The following is an 8,921-nucleotide window of genomic DNA, read 5'->3' as shown; positions in this document are numbered from 1 at the left end:
CAGCCGATTTACGAATATTATGACATGACCACAACACAACTGACATAACAATCCACCATAAGAAAACTGATGTGGTATGACATGACAAACGATAAACACAACAGAGCAGACATGACAATACAGCAAAACTGACATTAAATCACAACACAACACACATGACAACACAACTGACAAAGCATCACAACACAGCTCCACACAACTAACATGGCAACACAACACAACTGACAGACGTATGATACAACAAAAATTATGACAACAACACAGTATATCACACAAAAAACTCACCATAACACAACGTAGCAAACTAACATAACGCAACTGGTAAAATATAGTACAGCTGCACAACTGATCTGACAATGCAACTGATATGGCCACACAACGCAACTGACATGGCAACAGAAGCTAACATGACAACACAACACAATTAACATGACAACGCAACACAGTATACAGGACAATACACGGCATGGCACCACAACACAACAGACGACACCGGACCACAACGGACATGACAAAGCAAAACACAACGGACATGACACCGCAGCACAAAGGACATGGCACTGTTGCATAAGACGTAACACCGTAAGACATGACAACACAACATCGTTAACACAGCAACCCAAGACAACAAAACACGACACACTTGACAAGACAACGCAACACAGTAGACATGACAACAATATATCATACCGCATTTAGCTATCCGGCTATTGTTGGTCAGTGAATGCTAATCATCCTCCGCAAACCAGCTTATACAATTTTGTACTTTTCCATACACGTCTCTTACTCTTCAGGTTGCTCAAGTCCCTACGACACAAAATCTCTCTAACGCCATTTTTCCAACCTTTCCGTGAAATCCCCCGTCATCTCAGTCCATATGCATCCGAAACAAACACCACTATATAACATTTCCTCACCCATTATCTCTGGATTAGCATATCACTTTACCACTTCCTTGTGAATCCTTTCCACCTTCCCACCATTAACTCCATACATCTCTCTCTCTCTTGCCTTTCCCATAACCAACACACAAACTTATGCCGGTTAATTTTCAGCACTTCTACTCGTTTTCGGCCCATTGCACTTAGGGCCCGTACTTCTCATCCGTACCTACTCCAATATAATAATGATCAGTTTCTCTCTAAACTATCCTTACCAATACAGTAGTCAGACATAGCCCAGTCTATTTTCTGCCTAACATTTACCTATTATTAGCCTACCCTTGCTTACTGTCTATTTTTACCGAGAGTAAACCTGGCCTAATCCCACCACAGTACCTGTATTACGTAACGGATGGTGCACTCGCACGAAGCCCCGAATGCAAAATTAACGAAATTATGGATCCGGAGCCTATTGCCAGTGGTTCATCATGTATCTGCATAACCTTTAATGCAGACGATAATTCTGCGCATGCGCTGACGTGCATTCAAGAGTCCACAACGAAATAAACTGAAGGTCCTGTTCATCAGGACGTTCAAGTCGGTTTAGGCTATGTATCAACTATGGTTACAACTTTCCCAGTAATTTTAATATGAGTGACGTCTTAAAATAAACATCCGTATGTGCAGATGTGCAACCAGAGGCCCAAAAGAAACAATTCCTAACTGACCCAATCAGACCTAGTTGTTAGGCAAACAGACGCGGGAATATCTTTGTTCTATGAATTTAGGAGACACCTGCTCACATGCAAATAAGCAATCATCATCCAAAGGGGCGGTGATCTCTGCCAAAATATTGAATGAAATAGACACATACACATGTAAGCATCCACGTTTTCACTTATAAAATCGTAGCACTGTTTTTGAAGCTTTAAACTGAATTCAATTAACACTGAAATGATTCTTAATTGAGCACTCACCTCTGCCACCCTACATCGAGTTGGTCTTTAGTCCAATAAATCAAAGTAAATAATAATAATCATCATACTCATTATCATCATCTTCATCATCAAAATAAAAGATAATAATAATAAAAATAATAATAATAATAATAATAATAATAATAATAATTACTAGAATTCTGAAACTGCAGAAGTAATATTCAAAGAACTCCACATCACAAATGAAAATACTTTTGTTATCATTGTAGACCTAAGGGACTTTTGGTATGACTCAATTTTTTTACGGAGTTTGATCTGTGACCTTCAGATTAAGATCAAGGTCATTCAGAAGTATGCAAATCATGTTAAATTATGACCCCTTGCATTTCCACCAAGTTTGGTCAAAATCGGCCTAATATCTTCCGATTTAGCACTTTCAGGCACAAGGCGGCCATTTTGATTTTCCTCAATACTTCAGAAAATATTCATTGGATCTCAGTATCAACACCCATGTGCGTTAGTATGTGTTGACGACCACATACTGGATCATTTCCAAAGCAATCGATTCAGTAGTTTTTGTTGTGCAGGATGGCAAAAAATTGAAAAAATAACAGACGGTGTTAGTGCTAGGAAAAACAAATTGCCAAAAGATGCCTGCAACCAAGATGCATCATTCCTGATAATTTCAAGTTTCTCTCTCCAACGGTCTTGGAATGCCAGCCTTCTAGATCTTCCAAAAAAGAAAAAAAGTTATCTACAATATTGCCAAGAACTCTACAGAACTAGTTCTTTATAATAATAGTAATAATAATAATAATAATAAAAATAATAATAATAACTAGAAGAGCACTCTGTGGAGCGCATCTCTTCGAGAAGGGCAACGTAAGTTCCAAACCACTCTTCATAATGAGTTAGGTTTTCTCATCATTGATTAGGGTTTCACAAAAACTGTTTTCCGGATCCAGACTCTGTAAAACGATTCGGATCTGTCCCAAAAGTTAGTCGATTGTTCCCTGGGACATGGTCTATCAACCCACCAAATTTGGTCCAAATCCCTCTTTTAGTTTTGAGTAATCCTGCTAACAGGCAAATAATAGTCTAGAAAGTTAATCGATTGTTCCCTGGGACATGAGCTGTCGACCCACCAAATTTGGTCCAAACCTCTTTTTTTTTTTCTTTTAGCAACCCTGTTAACAAACAAACTAACAAACAAACAAACAAACAACCAGGGGTGAAAACATATTCTCCTCGTCAGAGAGAATAACAAGTTGGTAGGCATCGATGGCCAGCTCTAAGCGGACCAAGCATTGTCAATGACTGGAAGTGAGTTTCGACACTAAAGATCATTTCTATATGGAGGTACTCCAGTGCAACATTCTACACAAGAATCATGGCCCTGGCTTAGTAATCTTCGAAGCCTCAGCATCTCGAGTGAGCAAAGTCTTAATTTTAGAGCTTTTCATATTTTCTGCACTTGATAACCCTCGATCCCTGGCCGGGTGGATATTGGTCATGCATGTACGAAGCACACTTGTAGTACTCATTAACATCTATAAGTATACAAAGTTTCATTCGATTCTATCCACCCACTGTGGAGCTAGGGAACTTGAAACTTGCAAAATGGACCACCAGAGGTACAACTTCTTGGTGGTGCTGCCAGCAGCTGGAAATGAGTTTTGACACTAAATGTCATTTTTGTATGAAGGTACATACTCCAGTGCAACATTCCACCCAAGTATCATGGTCCTAGCTTAACCTTCAGAGCCCTAGCATTTCATGCGAGAGTAGTCATGACTTTAGCTATTTTCACAGTTTTCACATATGATGACCTTTGACCCCTGACCTGGCAATGTAGCACATAGGTGTACGAAAGAAAGTTGTAGTACTAGTCAATGTCTACAAGTGTGCAAACTTTCATTCAATTCCATCGAGCCACTATGGAGCTAAGGGGACATTTTTGAAAACCAGTACTGGTTGATAGGGACACTGAGACCAATCTTCGCAGGGTTGCCACTGGAAAACAAGAGGAGGGAGGGGAAAAGTGGATGGTACACTTCCGATAGGGAATGACCTCAAGATTACGCATAAAGAAGTCAGAATTTTCTGCCCTCATTAGTAATGCTTCTACAGTTCAAAACGTGAATAAAACGAAAAAACTGAGTTTTCAGCCAATGCTAGGCAATGAGCAGTTGCCTAGCAACCGAAACCTTGCGGACACAGCTAGGTCATAGGCTGGTATATTGTATCCAAGTTTGGTTGGAATTGGTTAATTCTGAAGGGTAGAAGTGCCTGCCACAATTTAACATGAAAGAAAAAATACAAGGAGGAAAGAAAACGCAACTAACAATAACGGCAGCATGGAGCTTGCCAGTAATAATACCCATATCCTGTATAAAACTTTCACAACTATTCGCACACTTCATTCTTTCGTCAGTAAAAACATCCCAACAAATATTCATGAAGATTCTCTTGGCCTATTATGATAGTTTCTTTTGCATAATGCAGTAGACACACACACACACACACACACACACACACACACACACACACACACACACACACACACACACACACACAAAAATGGCTTTCACCAAAATTCCGTCTCTATCCTGAAGGAACAACCTTCAAATTTTTCACCATAATTGTCCTTTTATTTATTTATTTTATCCAGTACACAAACAGACAAACGGACAGGCATAAGACGAAATGTAACTTTCGTCCACTGATGTAAACATTATTCAGTTAAATGACACTAGGTCGTAACATGTATCGGTAACTATACAAAATTTATTAATCTCTACAATTCGGTAGCTTACTATGTAGTGTATTCCTCTCGCCATCAGACGATTTTATTCATTTTAAGATAGTAACTGGATTAATGGAAGCTTAATCTAACCATCCCTTCAAGTTTAAAAAAAAAAAAAAAAAAAAAAAAAACTTATAAACTGAATTAAACAGCCTGGAAGTAACAAGAAAAATAAAAAAAAAGAAAGTCACTGAATTCAGGGGTTAAGGTTATTTTTAAATGAAAAATGTAATAAATACCTCTAAAAAGAATGTGGAGTTAAAAAAAAAAATCAATGAAATAAAAGAAACGCATCTCAGTACCAGAAAAAACAAAAAAAACTATACCATTCAAGACTTTTACGTCAATACACTCCCCTCCCTTCTCTCTCTCTCTCTCTCTCTCTCTCTCATCCATACCCCCTTTATTCCTTATTTCACCCACACCTCCCTTCTTTCCTATCTCTCTCATTTCTCTCCCTCCACTCCTTTCTTCCCCCCCCCCAATTGCTCTTCCTCCTTCCCTCCTTCCCTAACTACCCCTCCTCCCTCCCTCCCTTCTCTCTCTTACAGCCCTCCTTCCCTCCTTTACCCACATCTCCCTTCCTCTCTCCTTCACTGCCCTCCCTCCCTCACCCACACCTACCCCTTCACCCTCACACTCATCAGCGTAACCATGGCAACGTTCCCCTGCCAATACTAATGCACTAATTTTGCACCAGGAAATGACAAGCAAGAAACTGCAAATGACGCTATTAAAACACTCACACTGGCGTTCTTTAATAATAAGTTGATGATGATGGTGATATTGCTCGAGCGTGGTTGTGGTGATCTGGCTGTGGTCGTGGTCATAGGATTCTGGCTGTGGTGATATCTGTGTGTGGGGATATGGATTTGTGAATGGTGACAGGATTCTAGTTGTGGTGACAGGATTTTGGATATGGTGATATGATTGTGGTTGTGGTGAAAAAATTCTTGTTGTGGTGATAGGATTCTTGTTGTGGTGATATGCTCGTGGCTGTGGTGTCGCGGTGAGGTGATAATGATGTGGTGTTAGCGATTGTGTGTTGTGGTGACTATCATGTATTTGTGACGTAGCTCTACAGTGGTACAGTGGTGGTGGCGATGAGGTGTGGTATTGTTGTTGAGAATTGTGGTGTCGTGGGGAAGTGCGCTGGTGGTGATGTGTGGTATATTTTCCTACAAGCAGAATCGTGATAGGCTAGGCACATTTTAGTTTTTTACACGAAAGGGGAGGGATTGACTCTTGGCCATTTGACATGTGAATATGAAGCGCATCTCCAAAGAAATACAAAAAAAAAAAAAAAGTGCGGATGATGAGGACTGGATGTAAGGTGAGGATTCCGAGGTTGAAGTGATGAGTGTCTGGTCCGTTTTACTCGGAATGCTGTTGTCAGTCCTCCTTCTTACGTGCTTTCCCTTCCCTTGTTTTCTGGATCCCAACTTAACCCATCCCTAGGCGGAGAAAAAATATCCTGATGCTGACATTGTGTATTGGTAGTGGTAAACTGAGGTATACTATCATGGTGTGACGTGACTGTGAACTAGTACTGATAATCATGATGACGAACTAGTAATGATAAGTGGATCACGATGTAGTGTACTGATGTTATAGTAATGCTGTGAGATGCAAGCATGGTATGTAGATGTAGTGATATTAACTTTGATAATACGGTGTGGTAGTGGCGTGAGTATGTGCGAAGAAGCGACAATTTTAGCACAGCGGTAGCAGTGTGGTGGAGGTGCGTGGAGGTACAGAGAAGGCAGAGTAACAGATGGCGATGAGGCAACGGTGACACGCGGTGGTTTTGTGGCAAGGAGTCAAATGTCAGAGGGGGAAGTGTCGGTCAAGCGTCCACCACTGTATCTATCCACTTTGTCTTGGCATGAAACTACTCTCTTTAATGAATGCTGAGCTGTAACACGAGATTAAGGCTAGAATATGGTGCTGACTAAGATTAAGTACCACGGAAAGAGTGCAAAGCCGTGGTACTGTATTATTCTACCAATGAACTACGTGAAATAAGCCAAAAAAGGATGAAAATCTTCGCCAAGTCAAAAGGGGCGATAACTAGCGCAGCGACTCAAGGATAAGGCGATAGTAGGGTAAAGACACTGCTCACCTACCACATGCAGCTGAAACCACGTTAGAGTATGAACTGGGAAGTTTCATGAGGAAAACACACCTAACCCCTTCAACTCGATGACACATTTAATACTTTATTCTTGCTAATTTAAGTTGAATTTATTCATATTCGGAAAGACTTTTCGAAATAGCGAAGAAAGCTACATCTTTTATTAACCCTTCAGTAACAAATGTCTCCTCTAAATTAACAATTAAAATCTGCGACAAACAATACATCTACAGTCCGTCTACGTCGACTAACTGTAGATGTTAGAATTATTTTCTAGGTAACGCAAGCCCAGAACAGATCCACGCTTGATGAAAGGGTTTATGAATAATGACCGTCACCTATTCAGCGCGATGACATTTTTCTGGCCACTACCAATACTATTTATAGCTTAGAAGAGATCCCACTAGCTAAAATGATTAATATTAGAATGAGTAAGCGAAAATGAAGATAACAAGTTCATAAGGAAATTCCATGAATATTCAAATATTATAATAAAGCCTGACATATGTAGTTGTGTACAGAACTATCATTCCACTTTTTGTGTCGACCAATCATGAAACTCTTACACAATGCCCTGAACACTGATGAGTTTCTAGAACCATTTTAGTAGATTTTCGAGAGACATTACTCACTCTCATTATTTATCACAGAGAAGTGAGTCTGTATTTATTTTCACAACTGCACATTACTTCCTCATACTAAGGCAGATATATTCACAGTGCATGAGTGCCAAAGTGAAGGGTGTAGCAGGTGTCGGCTGAGAGTACCCGGGTCTATTACTGGCCCTCACACACTACACAAGGCCGCCACCACAGGTTTTTGCCCAATTGCATAAGTGTTGTGGCCTAACGGGTCCCCCTCCCCCCGCCCACACACACACCAATGAGACTGTGTAGCGAGAAGTTGACACAACAAGTATTTCAAAGGGAATTCTTAGGTCGCAAAACTAAAATCAACGTAATACTGAGCATTAGCACAGATGAAACGAAAATAAGCCCCAGTACGGTATTTGGCCCTACTCACACAGAATTCCATATAAAGTCCTACTGTTTTCGCCATACATACCACTACATCTGCTAGTTGCTACTGCCGGTGATTTTAGAATAAAAATTAACTATAACTTTTTTTTCTCTGACCTGGCGCCATTTCTCAATTTTGAATATTGAGATGTTGGAAGAGATTAACACTAAAATATGATGTTAGCAACGAAGAAGTGCTTTGGAAAGGATGCAGAGCTTTAGTTTTGTTTTATTGTCACTGGGCTGTGTGAAATAAACTGCAATAGGATAAAGATCTGGAACAAGTTAAGATAAAAAAGACCATAGTAAAAACTCACAGGTTTATGCCTATTATGTAAAAATAAGCTGTCTCAAATATAGTCCTTTCGTTGGCTTTCTTCTCATTTAGAGCAACAGAGAGGAGCCAAGAGGGAATGAACAAAAAACAGCTAAAATTAAACGAGCAAAGGTTCACGTGCCCCCACATTTTGCACTCTGATGCTCTTCACACCGATTCCTAGACACAGCAAAGAGTCTTAGGTTAGTGATGTGGTAATGCTTTAGGTACGAAGGGGGTAGAAATGCCTAGACCAACACCACACCACATGGCTGCAGGGTGGAACCAAAGGCATTAACCTCTTGACTCACATGACTATTTTTATATTATTCTTACTACCTTCGAATTATTGTATCCACCAAAGCAGAGACTTTTCCAACATGAGGAGGTAGCTGGGGTCTTCAATAACCCTTTCGTTGCAAGGTGTTTCGTTTGCAGAATTAAATTGTCTGGAGGAGGAAAAAATATACACAAGCAAAACCATCTGTGTATATTTACATCCCCTCTCACGAAGAGAGAGTCGGGTTTTACTTGACATATGACTGTCTGCCTGTCTGTCTGCCTGTCTGTGCGTCAACAAAATAACTCAAAAAGTTCTTTTCCGATTTTAACCAAAACTTCAAGAAAAATTTGAACGACAGCCAAAGGGTTCATCTATTCTCTCTCTCTCTCTCTCTCTCTCTCTCTCTCTCTCTCTCTCTCTCTCTCTCAAGAACAATAGGTCAAAGATCAGAGTCATACGGTTAGGTCAGCATTTGACCTAGCACCTTCAGCCTGAGCAATTATTATCTTTTTTAGACCAAACTTGTTATAAATGTAGACGTTAA

The sequence above is a fragment of the Coenobita brevimanus genome, chromosome 61, assembly GCF_032717465.1.
Source record: "Coenobita brevimanus isolate Jiangsu-jjx chromosome 61, ASM3271746v2, whole genome shotgun sequence".
Classification (NCBI taxonomy): domain Eukaryota; kingdom Metazoa; phylum Arthropoda; class Malacostraca; order Decapoda; family Coenobitidae; genus Coenobita; species Coenobita brevimanus.
The sequence above is the reverse complement of the archived record's forward strand: the minus strand, read 5'-3'. Positions refer to the sequence as shown.